Source organism: Rhinoraja longicauda, chromosome 11 (assembly GCF_053455715.1).
Source record: "Rhinoraja longicauda isolate Sanriku21f chromosome 11, sRhiLon1.1, whole genome shotgun sequence".
Taxonomy (NCBI): domain Eukaryota; kingdom Metazoa; phylum Chordata; class Chondrichthyes; order Rajiformes; family Arhynchobatidae; genus Rhinoraja; species Rhinoraja longicauda.
This window is the reverse complement of record NC_135963.1, coordinates 6,068,539-6,094,054: the sequence shown is the minus strand read 5'-3', so window position 1 is coordinate 6,094,054 and position 25,516 is coordinate 6,068,539. Positions and strand designations below refer to the sequence as shown.

At 51.2% G+C, this 25,516-nt stretch overlaps 1 protein-coding gene across 1 annotated transcript in view; it reads left to right on the top strand.

Annotated features, from left to right (window-relative positions):
- The first annotated feature begins 5,329 nt into the window (after positions 1 to 5,329).
- st6galnac5a (ST6 (alpha-N-acetyl-neuraminyl-2,3-beta-galactosyl-1,3)-N-acetylgalactosaminide alpha-2,6-sialyltransferase 5a) overlaps positions 5,330 to 25,516 on the top strand; it is a 72,097-nt gene continuing 51,910 nt past the window's right edge. Inside the window, exon 1 of the mRNA XM_078408172.1 lies at positions 5,330 to 5,348. The gene's annotated coding sequence lies outside the window, so the exon portion shown is untranslated. The remainder of the gene's footprint in view (positions 5,349 to 25,516) is intronic.

Genomic DNA, 25,516 nt, shown 5'->3' with positions numbered 1-25,516 from the left:
CCTAATACGGGGCAAAGGCGGTCCCATATGAGACAAACCAACTTAGCCCAATATACGGGATGTCCCGGCTGATACGGGGCTGTTGGCAACCCTAGTTAGGGAGGGTGCAAAAAATAGTCACAAGGATGTTGAAAAACACAAAAATCTGGAGAAACTCAGTGGGTCAGACAGCATCTCTGGAGAAAAGGAATGGGTGGCATTTCGGGTCGAGACCCTTCTTCAGACGAAGAATGACTGAAGAAGGATCTCGACCCCAAACGTTACCCATTCAAGGTTTCAATGTCACCCATTCCTTTTCTCCAGAGGTGCTGCCTGCCCAGCTGAGTCACTCCAGCTTTTTGTGTCTATCTCCGGTTTAAACCAGCATCTGAGGTTCCATCCTTCTCAAGAGCATTGCCTGGATTGGAAGGCCTGAGTTGTAAGAAGAGACTAGATAGGCTAGATTGTTTTCCTTTGTACCAAGGGAGGCTGAGGGGTGACCTCCAAATACTGATTTACAAGAAAAGACATAATATAAAAACACCGTGGACAGTCTTTTCCACCGTGACAGTGAAAGATTCCAGTTTACAGTTGTTGTAAATAGAACGCTAAATGCTGGAATAACTTGGCGGGTCAGGCAGCAGCCCTGAAGAACATGGATAGGCGACGTTTTGGATTGTGACCCTTCTTCAGACTGATTGAGTTGGATGGGGGTGGGGGGGGGGAGGGGGTGGGTGGGGGGAGAGGGCCTGGAAGAGAGTCGAGGGAAAGACAAAGCCGGGTGAGTGATAGGTGGATACAGGTGAGAGGAGGGTGGGGGTGGGGTTTGATCGGGAATTTTTTGTTGGGCAAAGGTCAGGGTTAAAAAGACAAAAAGTGTGAGATGACGATAAAAGAGGTGTGTATTGTGAAGCCAAAGGGGGAAATATCGATGGCAGGGGAAGTGGTGACAGGGATAAGCATCCCAACTTGCCCACACCGGCCAACATGTTCCAGCTACACTAGTCCCACCAGCCCACGTTTGGTCCACATCCCTCCAAATCTGTCCTATCCATGTACCTGTCTAACTGTTTCTTAAACGTTGCGATAGTCCCTGCCTCAACTACCTCCCCTGGCAGCTCGTTCCAAACACCCACCACTCTTTGTGTGAAAAGGTTACCACTCAGATTCCAATTAAATCTCCCCCCTCTCCTTAAACCGATGTCCTCTGGTTCTCGATTCCCCTTACTCTGGGCAAGAGACTCTGTACGTCTACCCAATCTATTCCTCTTGTGATCTGGTACACCTCTGTAAGATCACCCCTCATCCTCCTGCGCTCCAAGGAATAGAGTCCCCAGCCTGCTCAACCTCTCCCTATAGCTCACACCCTGTGACTCTATGACTGTGGCTCACCATCCTATCAAGAGCCCTGATGCAGGTCTTTAACCTGAAGGGTCGCCCCATTGCTTCCTCCACCCGCTGACGCCACTCGGCCCGCTGAGTTCCTCCAGCAGATTCTTTCTTGCTCCAGATTCCCAGCGTCTGCAGTCTCTTGTGTCTCCCTGTCTCCAATAACAAATGTGCTGCACGTTTACAAAGGGGCCTGAACAATCATAAGGAGTAGTAATAAAAGGTCGCAGATAACATATTAATCCTGATAATGACCCAATCTGGCTCACCAGGAAAGATCTGTCCACATTGTAATTTACAGAATGGCTTATTCCGCCGCTGAAATAGACCAAGGGGTCCTCGTAGACTAGCCGGTGAACAGACATTTGACCAATCACCAGGCCACTGGGGGAGCAGGCCGAATCCCCGCCTGTTAAACGTGCAGTGCTGAAGCCCTTCTCTGGCATAGCAAGGAAGCACAGAAACATAGAAAATAGGTGCAGGAGTAGGTCATTCGGGTCTTCGAGCCAGCACCGCCATTCAACATGATCATGGCTCATCATCCAAAATCAGTACCCCGTTCCTTGCTTTTTCCTGATACCCCTTGATTTCTTTATCCCTGAGAGCTCTATCTAATTCTCTCTTGAATACAACCAGTGAATTGGCCTCCACTGCCTTCTGCGGCAAAGAATTCCACGGATTCACAACTCTCTGGGTGAAAAGGTTTTTCCTCATCTCAGTCCGAAAATGGCCTACCCCTTATTCTTAAACTGTGACCCCTGGTTCTGGACTCCCCCAACAACAGGGGGAAAAAATCCTGCATCTAACGCGTCCAATCCCTTAAGAATATTATATATTGCGATGAATTCCATAGGCGTAGCGATGAATTCCATGGGTAGATTTTAGACTTTAGACTTTAGAGATACAACGTGGAGGCAGGCCCTTCGGCCCACCGAGTCTGTGCCAACCAGCGATCACCCCTACACTAACACAAGGGCTAGCACTAACGCTATCCTGCACACTAAGGTTAACCAGACTGTTTAAATCATAAGATCATAAGTGATAGGAGCAGAATTAGGACATTTGACCCATCAAGTTTACTCCGCCATTCAATCATGGCTGATCTATCTCTCCCTCCTAACCCCATTCTCTTGCCTTCTCTCCAAAACCTCTGACACCCATACGAATCAAGAATCTTATCTATCTCTGCCTTTAATATATCCACTGATTTGGCCTTCACATTCCGCAGATTCATCACCCTCTGACCAAATAAATTCCTCCTCACCTCCTTCCTAAGAGAACGTCCTGGAATTCTGAGGCTATGACCTCTAGTGCTAGACTCTCCCACTGCTATACAAATAAAATTGACTTGACTTGACTTGACATCCACTCTATCCAAGCTTCTAGTAGGACGCAACAACATCTTTTCACTCTACCTTGGTATACCGTAAACTAAACTCAAGGGACGATTTACAATTTTACTGAAGCCAGTTAGCCTAGAAACATGTACATCTTTGGAGTGTGGGAGGAAACCGGAGCACCCGGAAAAAACCTAGGGTGAGCATGCAAACTCCGTGCTGACAACATCCTTAGTCAGGATCGAACCCGGGTCTCTGGTGCTGTAAGGCAGCAACCCTACCGCTGCGCCCCAGTGCCGCTATTGATCTCTAAGAAAGAGATTCATAAATTAGGGACATAGAACGTGGAACAACACAGCACAGGATCAGGCCCTTCAGCCCGTGATGTTTGTGCTGACCATGATGCCAAATTAAACCGCTCCCATCTCCATACACATTGTCTGTACCCAACCATCCCCTGCTTGTGTCCCTGTGCTGGGAAGGGTAATGAATATCTGGCCTTTAAAGGTGACTGGCGTTGACTATTTGAAGAGACTGCGGGTGGCAAGGGCAGCACGGTGGCGCATCAGTAGAGCTGCCGCCTCACAGCACCAGAGATCCGGGTTCGATCCTGATTTCGGGTGCTGTCTGTACGGAGTTTGTACGTTCTCCCCATGACCTGCGTGGGTTTTCTCCGGGTGCTGCGGTTTCCTCCCACACTCCAAAGACATGCAGGTTTATCGGTTAATTGGTGTCTGTAAGTTCCAAATTGACCCTATTGTGGAAGATGGCGAGTGTACCATTGCCAGCCGGCGCAGACTCGGTGGGCCGAAGGGCCTGTTTCAGCGAAGTATCTCCGAAGTCTAAAGTCTAAAGAAAAATGGTGGTTCTCTCTCACAGAACATGTTATTCATAATTAGGGTTGCCAACTGTCCCGTATCAGCCGGGACATCCCGCATTTTAGGGTAAATTGGTTTGTCCCATACGGGACCGCCCTTGACCCGTATTAGGCCCACGGGGCGCTGTAGGCCCGGACGCTGTAGGCCCGGACACTGTAGACCCGGACACTGTAGGCCCAGATACTGTAGGCCCGGGGGCCGCTGTAGGCCCGGACAATGTAGGTCCAGACAGTGTAGGCCTGGACACTATTGGCCCGGACACTGTAGGCCCGGACACAGTTGTCTCGGGGGCCGCTGTAGGTCCGGAGGCCCGGGCGCCGCCTAACGGAGGTTGCGTAGCAACCCGTCTCCCGGCCCGGGCTTCCGCCATTGGTGGAGCGGGAGCACGTGGCCGCTGGCTGGGTGAGGTCACGTGGGGAGCGGGGCGGTGACGTCACCTTTTGTCCCTTATTTGGGAGTGATAAAGTTGGCAACCCTATTCATAATAAAAAGAATGTATTTTATTTATACAGTACCGCTCACAGCACAGCGCATCCTTAGGCTCATTACACCACTGAACAACAGTCACCTTTTGTAAGAAATCCAGTTCCCACTTGTACACAAACAGCAATGCAATATTAACAAGGTAATCTATTTTATTGACACTGGCTGAGGAGCAAATATTGAACTCCCTTCTCTCGCAGGTAGTGCCATGGGATCTATTAAAGTCGCCGGAGGGAGCAAATATCGCCTCTGTTTAACAATCCAACATCCAAAGAACACCTTCTCCAACACTACAGCAAGCCATTCGTCTAACACCGAACAGAGGCCTAGATTTTTCACACAAGTCCGTGGACTGGGATTTCAAGCAGAAATGAGCTGAGGGAGAGGGGATACTACAAAAATGAGGCAGAACTGACATCCCTTTACAGCTATAGCCAAGGTACTTCTGAAAACCAAAAATAAAAGACGCAGAGTGCTGGAGTGACTCAGTGGGTCAGGCGGCATCTCTGGAGAACATTGACAGGTGACGTTTCAGGTCAGGACCCATGTTCAAGGCAGTCTGAAGAAGGGTCCCAATCTGAGAGGTGGCCTGTCCATGTTCCCCAGAGACACTCCAGCACTTTGTGTCTTTTTTAAATGTAAACCAGCAGTCCCATGTGTCCACACAGTCCTTTAGAGATACAGCGTGGAAACAGGCCCTTCGGCCCACCGAGTCTGTGCCGGCCAGTGATCACCCCGTACGCAAGGGACCATTTATCATTTTTACCATTAACCCACAAACTAGCACTTCTTTGGAGAGTGGGAGAAAACGGGAACACCCGGAGAAAATCCACGCGATCACAGGGAGAATCCGTACAAACAGCACCCAGTGTCAGGATGGATCCTGGATCTCCGGTGCTGTGAAGCAACGACAACGCTAAGACACTTTGTGTCCCCTTTGTTCGTTCTTTCTGCACAGGGATTGGAAACTCTGCCGAAGGAACCTTGACCCGATGTGCTCCTTTTTTCTGGAGCTCCTTCATGTGCTCCTTCATTTTGCTGCTTCCGTCCTCCTCTGCACCTGACCTATTTGGCAACTCCAACGTTTCCCGTCCAATCCTAGGCTCTGTGGTATTTCATTTCCGATTGACTGCCACAATACGCGGTACGTTACGAAAGCAAGGAAGTCGTGACAACGTCTCATAAAACACTGGCTGTGCTTTCAAGGTCTCAGAAAGGTTGGAGAGGAGATTTATTAGTGGAGAAGGCTGGCCTTCATCAGCCGCAGCACCAAGTGCTGGAGGTAAGATGTGATGTGTAAAGAGGAACTGCAGATGCTGGTTTAAACCGAAGATAGGCACAAATTGCCGGAGTAACTCGGGACAGGTTTATAGGTTAATTGGCTTCGGTATAAAATGTAAATTGTCCCGAGTGTGTGTAGACAATAGACAGTAGGTGTAAGAGTAGGCCACTCGACCCTTCGAGCCAGCACCGCCATTCACCGTCATTCACCGTGATCATGGCTGATCATCCACAATTAGTACCCCGTTGCTGCCTTCTCCCCATATCCCTTGACTCCGCTATCTTTTAAGAGCTCTATCTAACTCTCTCTTGAAAGCATCCAGAGAATCGGCCTCCACTGCCTTCTGAGGCAGAGAATTCCACAGATTCACAACTCTCTGGGTGAAAAAGTTTTTCCTCGTCTCCGTTCTAAATGGTAGGGTCAAACTCGGGACAGGCAGCACCTCTGGAGAGAAGGAATGGGTGACGTTTCGGGGCGAGACCCTTCCTCAGACCTAATTCTGTAGAGTTTTGGTTACTCTGCTGTAGGAAAGATGTCACTTGGATGGAAGAAATGAAGAGAGGTTTCACAGGGATGTTGCCAGGACTCAAGGATCCGGGTTATAGACAGAGGTTGGACAAGCTGGGACTTTATTCCCTGGTCAAGTCAAGTCAAGTCAATTCTATTTGTATAGCACATTTAAACACAACCCACATTGACCAAAGTGCTGTAGATAGAGCTCTTAAAGATAGCGGAGTCTGGGGAGAGGGCGGGAACAGGGTACTGATTGTGGATGATCAGCCATGATCACGGTGAATGGTGGTGCTGGTGCAATGGGGCCGAATGGCCTCCTCCTACACCTATTGTGTATTGTCTATCTTACACTCTAGGGACAATTTGCAGAAGCCAATTAAACAACAAACCCGCATGTCTTTAGAACATGGGAGAAAACCGGAGCACCCGGACAAAACCCACGCAGGTCACAGGGAGAACCTGCAAACTCCGTACAGACAGCACCCGTAGTTAGAATCAAACCCGGGTCTCTGGCGCTGTGAGGCAGCGACTCTAGCGCTGTGCCACCGTGCCGCCCGATATAGAATAAAACATCATGAGGCACAGAGGGTGAATGCACACAATCCTTTTCCTAGAGAACTATGAAGCACTGGATGAGAGGGGGAAATTTACAGCTTATTCTGCCATTGACTCTTGTTCGGTGTTGTTTGGTGGATTGGATGATTGAAGTCTGAAGAAACAAGACATATTGGCAATTTAACAATTTATTCATTTAATAAACAGGAGCCTCAGTAGCGTGTGGAAGAACCATACACAGCCACAACAGCCTGGCACCTCCTCCTCATGCTGGTCACCAGCCTGGTCACACACTGTTGTGGGATGGCATCCCATTCTTCAACCAGCATTTGTCGCAAGTCAGCCATTGTGGTTGTGTTGGTCACTCTGGTACGAGCAGCACGCCCAAGCTGATCCCACAAGTGTTCAATGGGGTTGAGGTCAGGACTGCTGGCAGGCCATTCCATCCTCTCCACTCCCAAATTCTGGAGGTAGTCTCAGAAATCCTGCTCTGTGGGGGCGAGCATTGTTATCTTGGAGGATAGAGTTCGGTCCCAGACTGTGGAGATATGGGATTGCCACTGGTTGCAGAATCTCATCTCGATATCTCTCTGCATTGAGATTGCCTCCAATGATGACAAGCCTCGTTTTTCCAGTGAGGGAGATGCCACCCACACCATCACACTGCCTCCACCAAAAGATGTTACTCTATCGGTGCAGCAATCAGCATAGCGTTCTCCGCGTCTTCTCCACACTTTGACCTTATGATCCAACTGCCATAGGCAGAATCTGGACTCATCGCTGAACATAACGTTCCTCCACATGTTCAGGTTCCAGTGCACGTGTTGCTGACACCAGCGCAAACGGGCCTGACGGTGAAGAGCAGTCATGGCAGGCCTCCTGGCAGCCCTATGAGACCGGAGATCGGCTGCGTGCAGTCTGTTCCGAATTGTCTGGGCAGAGAGCCGTCGGCCATATCGTCCTGCAAACCTTGACTGCAAATCTGTAGAAGACAGCCTACGGTTCCTAAGTGCTGACAGGGTGAGGAAACGGTCTTCTTCGGGTGTCGTCTTCTTGGGACGCCCACTTCGCGGCCTGTCTCTGACATCCCCCGTTATATGGAACTTGGCCTTCACTTTGGAGATGGTACTAGGGCTCACTCCAAATAATGCCGCAACTTGGTTTTGCGGAACACCAGCTTGAAGTTGCCCTATCGCACGGGCCCTATCCAGATCAGTCAAACGTGGCATGCCGATTCTTGGAGCAGACACCTACTGACCACTGTAGCAGGGCCCATGCTCACAGATGCTGCCAATCAGGTGCCAATCAGGCACCTGATTGTCAGCACCTGGGGGTACCAGAAGCTCAAAACAAGAGTCAATAGCAACAGCAGAATAAGCTGTTTGGCATTGGCAGAGAAGATTTGGCAAATCTTTCATGGGCGCAACCCATATACTCAGCTCTGCTGCTCATCCCACAAATGCATGTTCCTTACAAATGTGGCACCATTTAAAAGGGAAATAAACAGGCTTTCCAACGGTATAAGATTTACTGCCAAAAAGCATTGTTACAACAAATAAATAATCTACCAAACACAAATGTCCTTACTTTTTGTGCTATGTTTATATATATATATGTACAGGAGCATATCCACCCATGCATTGTATACTTGTTTTTATATTCATGCATTTTAAATATGTATGTTATGTTCTATACTTTGGCAATATAATGATGTATCTTATCATGCCAATAAAGATTTTTTAATTGAAAAAAGAGCGAGAGAGGAAAAAATGAGAACTTTGAGCACATTGGAAAACAACTAAATAGAAAAGGAAAGGATTGTCTTGAAAGTTAAGCAAGGAGGTGACGAATCTGAATACAGGCAGGGTTAGATTGGGGATATGTTAGGGATGAGATGAGCATTAGCTCAGCAATGTATGCCAAGGCTGTAGTTGAAGGAAGCTTTGTATTCTTATAGCATAGGAAAAAAAGCAGACAATAGGTGTGAATCTAATCTCACTTTGTACCGTGAATGGATTTGTCCGTGCTCTCAATGCAAGCACAGCTCGGTTACTGATTTATGTTGCTGCATTGAGAGAGAATAAATCTGTTCCTTTATTTAGAATTTCTTCTGTGAGTTGAGGCATCCATCAGTGGGTGTCGTCTGCGGCTCACTGGAAGCCACTCTCGTCTCTGATGTAGAAGGTCAGGTGGGTTTAATTCCAGCCACAATAGACAATAGGTGCAGGAGGAGGCCATTCGGCCCTTCGAGCCAGCACCATTCAAGAGATTCAAGATTCAAGATTCAAGATAGCTTTATTTGTCATCCAATATTGGACGAAATTCAGTCACCCACAGTCCAACAATATAAGCATTAAATAGGCATTAAAATTACACAACCCCAAAAACACAGTCCAACAATAAAAGCATTAAATAGGCATTAAAATTACACAACCCCAAAAACACACAAAAAAAAAGAAACATCCATCAAAGAAACATCCATCACAGTGAGTCTCCTCCAGTCCTCTCCTCACTGCGATGGAAGGCCACAATGTCTTTCCCTTCTCCTGCCGTCTTCTCCCGCAGTCAGGTTGTTGTGGTTGCAGGCCGCGCCGGACGGTCCGCAGCGGCCCGAGCCTAAGGCGAGTCGCAGCCGCTCCCGCAGCCTCCGAAGACGGCCGGCTCCGGTGATGGTAAGTCCGGTCCGCGGTCTCAGCGAACCGGAGCCCTGGAGGCCGACAGCTCCAGGAGTTGGGCCGATGGTAGGCCGCAGCAGGAACGGAGACAACACCCAGAAGGGACACATATTTACAATTTTACAGTCCCCCCCCCCCCCCAAACATACACACATAGTACACAAACACAAAAACACGACATCACAACTACAATTAAGACAAAAAAACAACAAAAACACAAAGACAAATGGACCGCAGGTAAGCCGCAGCTGCTATGGCAGCGCCACCATTTTGGATATGATCATGGCTGATCATTCTCAATCAGTACCCTGTTCCTGCCTTCTCCCCATACCCCCTATCATTAAGAGCTCTCTCCAGCTCTCTCTTGAATGCATTCAGAGAATTGGCCTCCACTGCCTTCTGAGGCAGGGAATTCCACAGATTTACAACTCTCTGACTGAAAAGGTTTTTCCTCATCTCCGTTCTAAATCGCCTACCCCTTATTCTTAAACTGTGGCCCCTGGTTCTGGACTCCCCCAACATTGGGAACATGTTTCCTGCCTCTAACGTGTCCAACCCCTTAATAATCTTATATGTTTCGATAAGATCCCCTCTCATCCTTCTAAATTCCAGTGTATAAAGCCTAGCCGCTCCAGTCTTTCAACATACGACAGTCCTGCCGAGGGTGGACAAGGGGGGGTTGAGGGGGAAAGGGAAGTGGGGGGGGGGGGGAGGAGAGGGTGCTGCACCAATGCAGGAGAGGTTTGGGCCCAACGGGTCCACTTGGTCTAGTATCCCTCTAAACCTGTCCTATCCATGTACCTGTCTAAATGGTTCTTAAATGTGGCGACAGTACCTACTTCAACAACCTCCTCTGGCAGCTTGCTTGTGGAAAAAAGATGCCTCTCAGGTTCCTATTAAATCTATCCCCCCTCACCTTCTTCTTCTTGCGTTTGAGGCAGCAGAAGTTATGAAGCTGCTTCTGCTTCCGCTGTCTCTGTGTGTTGTCGTTCGCCTGACTGAGGTCAGTTGACAGGGCTCACCACGGGGAGGTCGACAACATGAGCCCCCCCCCCCCCACTTTAAACCTATGTCCTCTGGTTTTCGATTCCCTTACTCTGGGTAAAATAATCTGTGCCTATTCCCTTTCTATTCCTCTCGTGACTGTGTGCACCTCTATAACAGCTACTTTCCTTCAACCGTCAGGTCCTTGAATCCACGTGCACGCACAATCCAGCACAGTGGCACAGCGGTAGAGTTGCTGCCTCACAGCGCCCGAGAACCGGGTTCGATCCTGACCACGGGTGCTGTCCGTACGGAGTTTGTACGTTCTCCCCGTGACCTGCGTGGGTTTTCTCCGAGATCTCCGGTTTCTTCCCACACTCCAAAGTCGTACAGGTTTGTAGGTTAATTGGCCTGGTATGAATGGTAAATTGTCCCTCGTGTGTATAGTATAGTGTTAATGTGCAGAGATCACTGATCAGTGCAGACTCGGTGGGCCGAAGGGCCTTTTTCCGCGTTGTATCTCTACATTAAATTAAACGAAACCCTAATCCTACCGTTGGATGAGGGGGGATCTTATTGAAACATATAAGATAATTAGGGGATTGGACACATTAGAGGCAGATAACATGTTCCCAATGTTGGGGGAGTCCAGAACAAGGGGCCACAGTTTGAGAATAAGGGGTAGGCCATTTAGAACGGAGATGAGGAAGAACTTTTTCAGTCAGAGGGTGGTGAAGGTGTGGAATTCTCTGCCTCAGAAGGCAGTGGAGGCCAGTTCGTTGGATGCTTTCAAGAGAGAGCTGGATAGAGCTCTTAAGGATAGCGGAGTGAGGGGGTATGGGGAGAAGGCAGGAACGGGGTACTGATTGAGAGTGATCAGCCATGATCGCATTGAATGGCGGTGCTGGCTCGAAGGGCTGAATGGCCTACTCCTGCACCTATTGTCTATTGTCTATTGTCTATTGTCTACCTTATGTAATTTATTTATAATTTATGTATAATTTAATTGTTTGTGTTTGTCTGATTCAGCATGACTGTGAGATTGCCACAAGCAAGATTTTCATTATGCTTTGCACATGAAAATAAACGCAACTCAATTGAACTTGTTTCTCTCAACCGCTCAAAATGGCTCGACACCTCTGAGTCTTTTAAAGATAGACACAAAAAGCTGGAGTAACTTAGCGGGTCAGACAGCATCTCTGATGAAAAGGAATAGGTGACGTTTCGGGTCGAGTCCCTTCTTCAGACTGAGATTCAGGGGGAAAGAGAAACGAGAGATGTAGACGGTGTAGAGAACAAATGAATGAAAGATATGCAAAAAGCAACGAAGATCAAGGAAAGGTGGAGCCCACAATGGTCCATTGTTGGCTGCGGGGCGGGTGAAACGCAATAAGATGACAGTGAAACTAGTACGACGACTAGGGTGGGGGAGGGACGGAGTGTTTACTTCATGATCTCTCATTAACGTTGCTCCCCACAACTCCCTCTCCACCATTTCCTCCGGCCAGTCCCTCCGAAAAGTCAACTATCGATGAATATTAAGTTCCCAGCTTTGATTTCTATGCAAACATGTTTAACTTAGTTTACTTTAGTTTAGAGATACAGCGTAGAAACAGGCCCTTCGGCCCACCGGGTCCGCACCGACCAGCGATCCCCGCACACTAACACTATACGACACACACTAGGGAATTTTTTTACATTTACCAAGCCAATTAATCTACAAACCTGCACGTCTTTGGAGTGTGGGGGGAAACCGAAGATCTCGGGGAAAAACAAAGCAGGTCACGGGGAGAACGTACAAACTCCGTACAGACAGCACCCGTAGTCGGGATCGAACCCGGGTCTGGTTCCGTTCTGGTTATCAGATTGTACCTGCTCGCCTCTATTAGTGCCCTTGGTTCATCTGGCTTATTGCAACTGCTTCATGCATTAAGATAGGACGCCTGTGGGCTCGTCTTTTCGCCACTGTTAATCATCTTATCTTTTTTTATGCTCTGGCCTCTTCCCTTGATATGCTGCTCTGTTGCTTGTGAATTCCACTATTCTTTCTTTCACCTGACCACCTGAACCTCCCTCTCTTGTCATCTTCCTCAAGTTCCTGTCCCTCGTTGGTTCGCTCCCATCCCTTCCCATCAGCATTTGCACCTCCACTAGGTCACTTTAACCCCCCCCCCCCCTCCCATTCCCACGCTGACCTTTCTGTCCTGGGCCTCCTCCATTGTCAGGCTGAGGCCCAGCGCAAATTGGAGGAACAGCACCTCATATTTCGCTTGGGCAGCTTACACCCCAGCGATATGAATGTTGACTTCTCTAACTTCAAGTAACCTTTGTTTTCCCTCTCTCCTCTCCCCATTCCCAGTTCTCTGACCAGTCTGACTGTCCCCGATTACATTTTATCTCTGTTTGTTTTGTTGTCACCTTCTCCTAGCTAACAATGGTCTATTCTACATTTTCCTTGAACTTCCATCTCTTTTGACGTCTCGTTTTCACACCTTATCCTTCCTTGTCTGTTTGCCCCCCTCTCCCCTGACTCTCAGTCTGAGGAAGGGTCTCGATCCGAAACGTCACCCATTCCTTCTCTGCAGAGATGCTGTCTGCCCCGCTGAGTTACTCCAGCATTTTGTGTCTGTCTTCAGATCATCACTCATGCTGTGGGCTGCCCCTCATTCGAAGGTCTCGCCTTCCCCGAGTGGGTTCTCATGTCCTGGAACTCTCTTCCACCATCATTGGGCCTACGCTTCTGCTCCTACACTCAAAGAACATAGAGCAGTGCAGCACAGGAATGGGCCCTTCGGCCCACAATGTTGGTGCTGAATATGATGTCAAGTTAAACTGATCTCATCTGCTTGCACTTATAGACAATAGGTGCAGGAGGAGGCCATTCGGCCCTTCGAGCCAGCACCGCCATTCAATGTGATCATGGCTGATCATTCTCGATCAGTACCCCGTTCCTGCCTTCTCCCCATACCCCCTGACTCCGCTATCCTTAAGAGCTCTATCCAGCTCCCTCTTGAATGCTAGATGTGCCTTCCGTGTGCCTGTCTAAAATCCTCTTCAACGCCACTATCATATCTGCCTCCACCATTACCCCAGGTGAAGTATTCCAGGCCGCCACCACTCTGTGTAAAAAACTTGCCCCACACATCTCCATTAAACTCTACCCTTATAGCTATGCCCTCTAGTGCTGGACCATACCATCCTGCGGTAAAAAGGTTCTGACTATCTGTGGATGTGGAGAGGATGTATCCACTAGTGGGAGACTCTAGGGCCAGAGGTCACAGCCTCAGAGTAAAAGGACATTCCTTCAGAAGATGAGGAGGAATTTCTTTAGTCAGAGTGTGGTGAATCTGTGAAATTCATTGCCACAGAAGGCTATGCAGATGGATATTTTTAAGGCAGAGATTGATAGATTCTTGATTAGTGTGGGTGTCAGAGGATATGAGGGGGGGGGGAGAATGGCAGGAGAATGGGGTTAGGGGGAAGAGATAGATCGGCCATGATTGAATGGCGGAATAGAGTTGATGGGCCAAATGGCCTAATTCTGCTCCTATCACTTGTGACCTTATGAGAGGCCCAGTGCTGTTAAACGTTCACCAACGTTACTCCAGCATGAAACCGAACAATGCTCTGCCTTGGCCATGATCCTCTCCCATCCTGTGTGTGCAGTCCTTACCTGCAGCGTGCCCACCCCACACAACGCAGGATGCACCGCAGTGCACGCGCCCACCTGTTTTGCACTTAGCCAACAACCGCAGCTGATTGCACTTCCTACACACTCGGTCGCCATGGAAACTGGAAGCATCCCCAACTTCCCACGTAGTTGCAGGAGGAGCATTCCACAGGTTCCCGCTCTCCTGCTCTGAACTAAACTCCTTCATTAAACTCACGGTGCGGAAAAAAACCCGTCCCATCAGCCTACATTTTACCCTCTCGCTCAGTGGGCGCAGCGGTAGAGTTGCTGCCTCGCAGCGCCGGAGACCCCGGATCGATCCTGACTCCCGGTGCTGTCTGCACGGAGTTTGTACGTTCTCCCCGTGACCTGCGTGGCTTTTCTCTGGGAACTCCGGCTTCCTCCCACACTCCAAAGACGTACAGGTTTGTAGGTTAATTGGCTTCGGTAAAATTGTACCTTGTGTGTGGAGGATAGCGCTAGTCGGCGCGGACTCGGTGTAAGGCTGACCGCAGCCTTTCTCCGCTATCAGCCCCAGTCCCGTATAAAATGTCCAAACTGCAGCTCTTTGGTTTTGTTGTTTTGCAGAATGAGGGAAAACTTCTCAAATCTTACAGTCCCTCCTGTTGATTTGCATAACCCCAGCTTATCGAATCAATTAAATAATGTGGTTGAGCAATGTTTTCCCGATTCTCCACATCCAGACCCCTGAGGTTTTAACTAACTAGTGCCCCATTACGAACATACAGTCCCCATTCTTTTTGGCTGACCTTTACTGTCCGTGTCTCGGGCAAAACTATATTACAAACATTTACATTTTCATGTCAGACATATACACTTACACCTTGTCCCAGGCTGATGCCTCCGCCATCCTCCTACTGGTGTCAGCTTTAATGTAGGACATGAAAACAATACAACAGCAAAACGATACATTTTGTACATTCCTTCAACACAATCACTCTTTATATAATTTCGAAAAAGGACAATGCAAAACACAGTTCCCTCGGTGCGGAGGGGGCCCGTCCTCCTAGCAGCTTGCGGCTGGGTCCTGCTCGCCCACCCGCACGTAACGGTCTCTCCATTCTCCTTGATATACCCGGTTAGTCTTTCAGTTTCCCTGGGGCACCACTCCGGCAACCGCACCTCGGTGAGGTTTAAAATCACCGAGGCTACCGCGTAGTGCACAATACCTGGTCAGTCGGTATCAGTACCAGGCCATTCCCGGGCCCCTTAGTGGTTTTAGGGCACTCACCCTCCTGTGCTACTGCCAGCGGAATTGTGGGAGGTGTCGTGCGTGGTCGTGTGATGAGTTCAGTGGCGTTTACCGGGATCGGGGAAAGGGGGACCCCACAAGCCCGCGAGCTAACATCCCACCTCATCCCCTTACCGTCATCCTGCCGCTGTCTCTGGAAAAATATGCTGTTGCCCGTGGGGCAGCGATACCTCGAACCCCACATACACATATAAACATAGCACAAAAAGTAAGGAAATTTGTGTTTGGTAGATTATTTTTTTGTTGTAACAATGCTTCTTGGCAATAAATCTTATACCGTTGGAAAGCCTGTTTATTTCCCTTTTAAATGGTGCCACATTTGTAAGGAACATGCATTTGTGGGATGAGCAGCAGAGCTGAGTATGTGGGTTGCGCCCATGAAAAATTTGCCAAATCTTCTCTGCCAATGCCAAACAGCTTATTCTGCTGTTGCTATTGACTCTTGTTTTGAGCTTCTGGTACCCCCAGGTGCTGACAATCAGGTGCCTGATTGGCAGCATCTGTGAGCATGGACCCTGCTACAGTGGTCAGTAGGTGTCTGCTCCAAGAATCGGCATGCCACGTTTGACTGATCTGGATAGGGCCCGTGCGATAGGGCAACTTCAAGCTGGTGTTCCGCAAAACCAAGTTGCGGCATTATTTGGAGTGAGCCCTAGTACCATCGCCAAGTTCCATATAACGTGGGATGTCAGAGACAGACCGCGAAGTGGGCGTCCCAAGAAGACGACACCCGAAGAAGACCGTTTCCTCACCCTGTCAGCACTTAGGAACCGTAGGCTGTCTTCTACAGATTTGCAATCAAGGTTTGCAGTACGATATGGCCGATGGCTCTCTGCCCAGACAATTCGGAACAGACTGCACGCAGCCGATCTCCGGTCTCATAGGGCTGCCAGGAGGCCTGCCATGACTGCCCTTCACCGTCAGGCCCGTTTGCGCTGGTGTCAGCAACACGTGCACTGGAACCTGAACATGTGGAGGAACATTATGTTCAGCGATGAGTCCAGATTCTGCCTATGGCAGTTGGATTATAGGGTCAAAGTGTGGAGAAGACGCGGAGAACGCTATGCTGATTGCTGCACCGATAGAGTAACAGGCTGGTGACCAGCATGAGGAGGAGGTGCCAGGCTGTTGCGGCTGTGTATGGTTCTTCCACACGCTACTGAGGCTCCTGTTTATTAAATGAATAAATTGTTAAATTGCCAATATGTCTTGTTTCTTCAGACTTCAATCATCCAATCCACCAAACAACACCGAACAAGAGTCAATGGCAGAATAAGCTGTTTGGCATTGGCAGAGAAGATTTGGTAGATTTTTCATGGGCGCAACCCACATACTCAGCTCTGCTGCTCATCCCACAAATGCATGTTCCTTACAAATGTGGCACCATTTAAAAGGGAAATAAACAGGCTTTCCAACGGTATAAGATTTATTGCCAAGAAGCATTGTTACAACAAAGAAATAATCTACCAAACACAAATTTCCTTACTTTTTGTGCTATGTTTAGATCCCCTCATCCGGTTCCCACCATTTGTCCCAACACACACTCAACTGTTCATTAGTCCCAGAAATAGTTATGTGAGTGTTGTTGTTAAGTCTCTCCCACTCAACAGTGGAGTTGGCCATTGTCCTGCTCGTTTTCCTCAGCCACCACCGCCTGCTCGCGGGGACCTTCCCCGTGCATACCAGGCAGATCCTTTTGCCAACGGTGGCGCTTATCCTTTGGGCGATGATCTTGACTCTCGGGCACAATAACGAAGTGTCCCGATAAGCAAAGCCTGAGGCGCTGGAATAGTCTGAAGAGTTCGATCCCAGCCACCCCGGCCACCGGCCTTCATGAAAGTGAACTGCGGTCTCCACCGCTTCTCTCCTTCCAGTCCCATCGGTCGCGATGGGAGCCGTGTCCCCGGAGCAGCCGTAGACGATGATGTCCTTGGTGCGGCCCCGATAGGCCCACCCACATCCGATCGCCGTGGCGACGATCCACCATACGAGTGCCTCCTTCCACTCCAGAAAACAGATAAAATATGGTATAGCCAGCCTCTTGGGGAGCGCTTGGCTTTGTTAATGCCCCTGCAGGCGGGTCTCTTGACCCCCAGCTCGCACCCCACACCTGCATCCTGGACGCATCAACTTTATCTAAACTCTAAACTATCCCCACAAACTTATCTAAATTACTTATCCGTATCTAAAATACTTATCCTTATCTAAATTACTTATCCTTATCTAAAATACTTATCCTTATCTATTCTAAAATATAATACAGCGCCGCCTTCCCAGGGCGGCTCAGCTAATCCCTGTCAGGGCTGCAGCGGGTCGTCTCCTGCGGCTGCACCACACTGTCTCCCACCTTTGATCCTCCGCAGCCTGTTGCTGCCTGTCGGGGGCTAAACCTCCTCTGAAACGCTAGCTCCCTCCTCCTCACTTGGCTCCCGTACCTCGGGGCGTGATTGACCTCTGGCCAAAACTTTCTAGGTTGGGGTTCCCTGCTAAACCTACGGAGAGTCACCTTAGGCATTGCCCCCTGGACAGCCTGGCTGAGGACCGGTTCCTGCCGTGCCGCAGCTCGGGTACCCCCCGCAGCTGCCGACCCTGGCCCCTCCTCATCCAGCTCTGTCCCCTCGGTGCTGGGTATACCCACGGCATCCGGCCTCACCCTGCCTGTACCTACAGGTGGTGAGCCTCCGCCCGCTACCCACGCCTTCCTGGTGCTTGAGTCCGGGACGTTACTGTCGTCCCCCTCCGACTCCTCCTCCTCCGTAATGGGATCCAGCCCCTGGTCGAGCTGATCAGGCTCTTCCTCGTCTGAATCCCACCCAAAACGCGAGACTCTCCATTCCTGGAGAATGTCCTCCCCCCTCACGCAGGCAACCTTGTCTGTCTGCGTGACCTGCCTCATCCTTGGCTGCGAGTCCCCACTCACAGGGCTGGCCCCTGTGGTTGACCCCTGTGCTCCCGGCTTGTACAATTTACATTGGTTGATATGAAACCACTTAATCCGCCGGGGCATCTTCACGGCGTAGACCATGGGGCTGGCTTTGTCCACAACGCTGTAGGGCCCCATGTAGAGTGGTTCGAAACTACCTACCCTAGTGTAGTTCCGAACCACTACCTGTTCTCCTACCTCCCACTCCTGCAGCTTGTTCGGCTCCAGCAATAGCTTGTTGCCCAGGTGCTGCCTTCCCATGTTCCCAGCCGCCTGCCCGTGGACCTGCTTCAGATGCTCGAAGAGATTCTGGACAAACCTGTCCCTCTTAACCTCTTCGAGCTGACCTTCCGTGAACACCGGGGCCAGCACATGGGTGGGAGTGCGCATAACCCTGCCAGTCATCAGCTCGTACGGGGAATATCCCGTGCTTTTTGACTGGCTGGCCCTGATCCCCATGAGGACTAGGGGCAGGACCTCCGCCCATTTTTGGGGCGAGCCCATAGCCTCCTTCCTCAACCTTTCTTTCAGTGTCCGGTTCATGCGCTCCACAATCCCTGATGACTCGGGATTGTGGGCTACGTGCCACTTCCCCTCAATGCCCAGGAGCATGAGGGTGTTCTGCATTACCTGTCCGGTGAAATAACTCCCTTGGTCGGACTCCACAAAACGAGGAAGCCCCCACCGTGAGAACACCTCCCGGACCAGGATCTTAGCAGTACGCAGTGCCGTAGCTGCTTTACAGGGGAAAGCCTCCACCCACTTTGTGAACACGTCAATGAGGACGAGGCAGTACTTATAGCCTCCTTGGGTGGTGGGCAAGGGCCCGATGTAGTCGATCTGGATCGACTGCCATGGTCCCTCCACCGTCCTGACGTGTCCCATGGGCGCTTTCCTTTTCTGGGGGTCTGGGTTATTGGCAGCACAGACGAGGCAGCTGGCACAGAACTCACGGACCTCGTCCCTAAGCCCCGGCCACCATCCCGCCTGCTCTACCCGCTGCCACGTAACCTCCGGTCCGGGGTGCCCTGCCCCTGGACCCTCGTGTGCCAGCTGGAGGAACTCCCTCCTGTGCTGCTGTGGCACAACCCACTGTTCGGCATGGAAGAGCATGCCTTCTTTTACGGAGAGGGTCGCCTTACCGTAGAGACCCTCTACCTGCTCGCCCTCACTAACAGCTCTGAGGACGGCTTTTAAAGCAGGATCCTGAGCTTGGACGGTCCTCAGGTCCAGAGGCAATGTGACCTTTGGGGTCCCGACGTTACCCTCCTTACCCTGGATCGTTGCTATCTGCCTGTGCCCATAGGGGTCCCAGAAAATGCCACTGTGGGCGCCCTCCTTAGCCAGGGCGTCCGCCTGCTTGTTGCCCTCCCCCGGGGCTCTGTGGTGAAATGGGCCTTCACCTTATGTATAAAAACCTCCCTTTTCTCCCCTACTGCGGCCAAGATCTGCTCTAGCAGGGGCTTAACCGTTAAAGGCTTCCCGTCTGAGGAAGTGTATCCGCGACGGGACCAGATGGCCAGGTACTCGGTGCACAAATTGCATGTGAACATGCTCTCCGAGCAGATCGTGTACGGGGTTGGGAACCTCTCTGGGTAGGTAACAACGTACGCCACTGCGGACAGCTCGGCCTGCTGCGCGCTCATGGTACTGGGGAGCTTAATTGCCAAGGCAATGCCTGCCTTGGGGTCATAGACTCCACATCCCATGAGTCGTTCGCCAGCTGACACCGTGCTGGAGCCGTCCACATAGATCTCCCGGCCTGTGGGATGGATCCCAGCCCGTAGACCTATGTCGACGTCCCAGACCCCCTCCACGGAACACCGATGGGCCGTTCCGGGATATACTAAATTGGCCGCGAGCTTGGGTTCGCACAGACCTTTAAACTTCAGATCCATCTGTGAAAGGAGGAGGGTCCAGCGCGCGATACGGGCGCTGCTGACAGTCCCATCCTTGATCCTTCCATCCAGAAGCATCTGGGTGGGTGTGTGGTGGGTGAGGAGAGTGATGGGAGAGGTACCTGTGAAGATTAAGGACCTCTTCACAGCCCAATGCGTGGCTAAAAGGTGCCTCTCGCAATTGGAGAAACTCCTCTCCACATCGGTAAGCACCCTGGAGGAGTACACCACTGGTCGCAGCCTACCGTGCCGTTCCTGCAGCAGCACGGCACTCAGGCTGTCCCCACTGGCTGCCACCTCCAGAGAAAACCCTTTCTCCCCATCTATAGCTCCTAAGGCTGGCGCGGTTTGCAGATCCCCTTTCAACTTCTCGAACGCGGCCTGGCAACCCTCATCCCAAGACCACTCCACTCCCTTGTGTAGGAGTCGGAGTAGCGGGGCTGCGGTGGCCGCGTAGTCCTCGATGAAGTCTCTGCAATACCCGGTCAGTCCCAGGAAAGACCTCACACCCGTTACTGTACAGGGAATCGGCAACTCCTGCACCGACTCCCTCCTAGCCTGATCTATGGCCCTTTCCCCGGCACGGATGGTCAGACCCAAGAATTTTACCTCTGGCAGACCGATCCGTGCCTTTTTCGGGTTTATCTTAAAACCCTTCCTAGCCAGCAGCTCTAGCAGCTCGGCCAGCAGTGGACCGTGCTCCTCCTTTGTGTCTGTGAACAGGAGGAGGTCGTCCACATACTGCACGACCTGGTGGCGCTGGCTAAACTCCCTCAGGCTATCCGCCATGCACTGGTGAAAAATGCTGGGGCTGTTGTGGAAACCCTGTGGTAAGCAGTTCCAGGTGTACTGTTGCCGTTTAAAAGTAAAGGCAAACTTGTACTGGTCCTCCCGCAGCAGCGGAATGGACCAAAACCCATTTGAAATATCCAGCACCGTGAACGTGGTCGCGGACGCTGGGATACTTCCTATGAGGTCGGCAACTGCTGCCACCGTGGGTGCGCAGGCGGGGATATTACTGTTGAGGACCGTGTAGTCCACCGTGGCCCTCCATGAGTTATCCGGTTTCCTAACCGGCCACAATGGAGAGTTAGCACGCCCTGCACGCCCTGCTGCACCAGTGAAGACATGGCTATCTCCAAATCGGGTTCCGCCTCCTTGGGGAAATTGTACTGCCTCTGGGGTCTGGTCATGGGGTCCCCGTCTATGCTAACCTCGAGCCCCACTACCCTACCACAATCGTGTTTGTGGGTCGCAAACGCATTCACGTTGCTCCCCACACACTCTTGTAGTTCGGCCGGGACCTCTGCCACCATGCGCTCGAGGTCGTAACCCTCGGGCGGCTTCATGGTGCACAGAGTCCCTTTCCCCTCTTTTCCCCTAATCACTATTATCTCACCCTTACCGCCCTTGTCCACCCAAAGGCAGTGGTTCCGTAAGTCCATGAGGATTCCATGGCTTACTAAAAAATCGGATCCAATGATCCCCTTCCCACCCTCTTCTGTCCACTTCATCAGGATACACTCCCATGTGGTATGGAGTGCCCCCAAATGAACGGACAGCGGGATGGAACGTGCGCCAGCCTGTTCCTTCCCTGTGAACCCCGCCAGTGCGAAAGAGACCCCTGTGGACAGGGGAGAGTCAAAGGGTTCCTCTGTGTGGACCACGGTGCATGAAGCCCCCGTGTCCAACAGATAATTGCCCCTTTGCCTCTCCACTACCATCTCCACATGCGGCCTCTTCCACGCATCGTTGCGGAGAGGACACAGACAGGCGGGCTGCGCGGGCTGATGTCATTGGGGAATGTCCAGTGCCCCCCCCGCACCTGGGGAGCCGGTAGCGACTGCCACCTTCCCCTGTGCGGCCATGAGGGACCGCATCACCTCGATCATCGTTTCGATAATCTCGGGCTTAACTGGGACATCGGCGCGCAGGGGGGTGCCAACCCTATCTTCCTTGGTGTGGGCCCTGCAATCTTTCCGCCAGTGCCCCACCTTACCGTACCTGAAACACTTGGACTGTGCGGTAGGATTACCCTCCTGTCGCCACTCCTTTTGGGCCGGTGCAGTAGCCTCTGCCACGTGCACCTTCCCTTTTACGAGTCGGGTAGACGTGCTCCGGGTGTTCCTATACCCTACCGTGAGACGGTCCAAAACCGCCTCCTCCGTACTATTTGTGGGATCAAACCAGGCTTTCGCCTGTTCCCTGACGGCTGCCAGGCTGTTTGATACCAAACATCGGAGCCACTGGGCTCTCCCATTCCCGACCAGGGCATCCCGCGCGGGGACGTGCGGGCAGCTGCTCTGGTATACTGACCACAGTCGCGCCGCAAAAACCTTTGGGGGTTCTCCCTCCATCTGGAGGGTCTTCCCCAATCGGGCAAATGGACCCTCATCGCCCATCCCCAAGACTTCCAGGACCTCGTCCCGTAGGAGATCGTAGGTCCTGGTCCCTCTTTTACTCTCATCTGAGAGGCATTGGAGGATCGAGCTGTCCAGGGAGAACAGCAACATTTTTGCCCGTTCTCCCTCGTCACAACCGTTGATTGCGGCGGTTTGCTCGACCTCCCTAAAATGCAGCGAAGGGTCCCCTGATTCGGACAATTTCATTACATGCCCGATCATGGCTCTTAACTGCTGGGAGCTGTGGGGCACCACAATCTTGCTTTGAATGGGTCCGGCGTCCCCATTCAGCGCGGTGGGTCCCCGTCTGGTTTCCAGGACCGGCACATGGGCACCGGTGCCGAGTCCTCGACCGGGAGCTCCTCTCTCTCTCTCTCCCCTACACTACCCCTTTCCCAGGATGCCTCGTAGCTGGGGAATTGTAGAGTCTGGGGGCCGAAGCCACCACGGTCTTTCTGGGGACCGGAACCGGGACCTTCGCAACCGCCAGCGACTGGCTCGCTGGGGGGTTCATTAGATAGACCAACCCACTTGCTTTATTTAAAGCACTCCGCAGACCCTCTATCTCCTGCAGGCAGGCCCCGTGGTCGGCCCCTTCCGACCTGTCCTCCAAAACCATTTTGTAGGCTGCCCTAACCCCCTTGAGGTTCTCTTCCTGGGTCTCCAGCTGGCGGCTCAGGGGAGCGCACTGCTCCCTGAGCTTGCCCTTACTGCGCATGGCCTCAGTGATCTGGCACTCCATCAGCTCTACCCTGGCCTTGTGGCGGTTGGTCACGACCCGGCGCTTTTTTGTTTAAAGAGTCCAGAGCCTCAATCAACTGGTGCCCACCCGCGGCCTTCTCCTCTACCTCCTCAAGAAGGTCCCTGATCTGGGCTGCCTGTGCCACAATCACGCGGTCCAAGAGCTGGACCTGCTTTTTGTAGCATGTCAGCCAGACCGCCTTCTCCACAGATTTCTTATGGGCTTTGCTGGCCGTCCACCGGATCGCTGCATCCAGTGGGCGCTTGTCCTCTAATAAAACACACATCCATTGTTTGGTGATATTCACCTTGCTAAAGATATAGTCCACAATGCGCTCGTCCATTACGTCCTTAGTTTTCAAATCCTTTTCTAGCACACTATCGACCTGCTGCCAGTGTCCCTTCGTGGTCGCCATTATCGGTAAGGGGTTTTCTGCGCCGAGCTTTCGCCCGACCTAAGGTCCCCGTGCCTTGCTCTGGTCCCTCGACCAGACCTCGCACACTGGTTCCCCGTGAGTGGTTCGACCCACTCACCGCTTACGGTTCTAGACACTGGACTTAGATGCAGGAGCGTTTATAGTGCAGAAAAATTCAACCAGACCAGATTTGAAGACCAGGGTTTAAACGGAAAAGGCTTTTATTGTGCACTTGGGACTATTGTCCATGAATACTTATACACAGTTCTAAACGACATATGCATAACTACACGAATACTTAGACACAGTTCTACTAGACATATGCACACTTACACGAATACTTTTGACGCAGTTCTAAAAGACATATGCATAACTACACGAATACTTAGACACAGTTCTATTAGACATATTCTTGACTGTAAGATGGGGAACGTACCAACACATATTCATTTACACACCCACGTTTATTCAAACCACCCTCCCCTCTACACTAAAACTATGTCCAGGATGTGCAGGATCGGGGTACATGCTCACCATGGGGCTATTACTGGGGTTACTGGCTGTTCGTGCTGCTTCTCCGCTGCTTTCCGTGAGGGTCTTGCTTGTCCCGTGAGTTTCTTCCTTCCGTTTCTTGCGTTCCTGGCCAGTCGTTGCGAGCGTTGCTGTCCCTGCTGCGAGCGTTCCTGGCCAGTCGTTGCGAGCGTTGCTGTCCCTGCTGCGAGCGTTCCTGGCCAGTCGTTGCGAGCGGTACCGGTGATGGCCAGACGGTCTGTTAATCTGTTTCTCGTTGAGAGGTGATGGGTTTAACTGGTTTCCCATCACCTGCCAGGTAGGTTTCTATGGGCTATTGTGCCCCCTTAACGAGATTAACTGTGTAGGTCGGCTTGGGGCATTGTGAGTATGCTGATGTCAGCGCCCCAGTGTCTGGACTTCGACCTGGTTTCGCAGGTTTCTGCACGGCCAATATCCATCCATTGTACTGGCCGTGGCTTTGCAGAAACCTAGAGACTGGGCTGTGGGGTTTTTGCTTTTGTGGCTGGTCACGAGGTCCCGCGGCCATCTTGGGACCCACTGATTGTGACATTCCTTGTTAAAAAAAACTGACCGCAGCCTTTCTCCGCTATCAGCCCCAGTCCCGTATAAAATGTCCAAACTGCAGCTCTTTGGTTTTGTTGTTTTGCAGAATGAGGGAAAACTTCTCAAATCTTACATCGGTAAACCGAAGGGGCCAGTTTCTGTCTAAACTAAACTCTCTAATCCCTTCCATTCCATTTACCTAATCAAATGTCTTCTGGAGGATTAAAGAACACCAGTAGTGGTCGGGATTTAGCTCACTTCAAAACATTACATACCAGTTATCCCTGTGACCACATGGGTCTCCTTGGGGGGGGGGGGGGGGGTCCAGTTTCCTCCCACATCGCAAAGATGTGCGGGTTTGTAGGTTAATTGTCAATAGACAATAGACAATAGGTGCAGGAGTAAGCCATTCAGCCCTTCGAGCCAGCACCGCCATTCAATGCGATCATGGCTGATCACTCTCAATCAGTACCCCGTTCCTGCCTTCTCCCCATACCCCCTCACTCCGCTATCCTTAAGAGCTCTATCCAGCTCTCTCTTGAAAGCATCCAACGAACTGGCCTCCACTGCCTTCTGAGGCAGAGAATTCCACACCTTCACCACTCTCTGACTGAAAAAGTTCTTCCTCATCTCCGTTCTAAATGGCCTACCCCTTATTCTTAAACTGTGGCCCCTTGTTCTGGACTCCCCCAACATTGGGAACATGTTTCCTGCCTCTAATGTGTCCAATCCCCTAATTATCTTATATGTTTCAATAAGATCCCCCCTCATCCTTCTAAATTCCAGTGAATACAAGCCTAATTGCTCCAGCCTTTCAACATACGACAGTCCCGCCATTCCGGGAATCAACCTAGTGAACCTACGCTGCACGCCCTCAATAGCAAGAATATCCTTCCTCAAATTTGGAGACCAAAACTGCACACAGTACTCCAGGTGCGGTCTCACCAGGGCCCGGTACAACTGTAGAAGGACCTCTCTGCTCCTATACTCAACTCCTCTTGTTACGAAGGCCAACATTCCATTGGCTTTCTTCACTGCCTG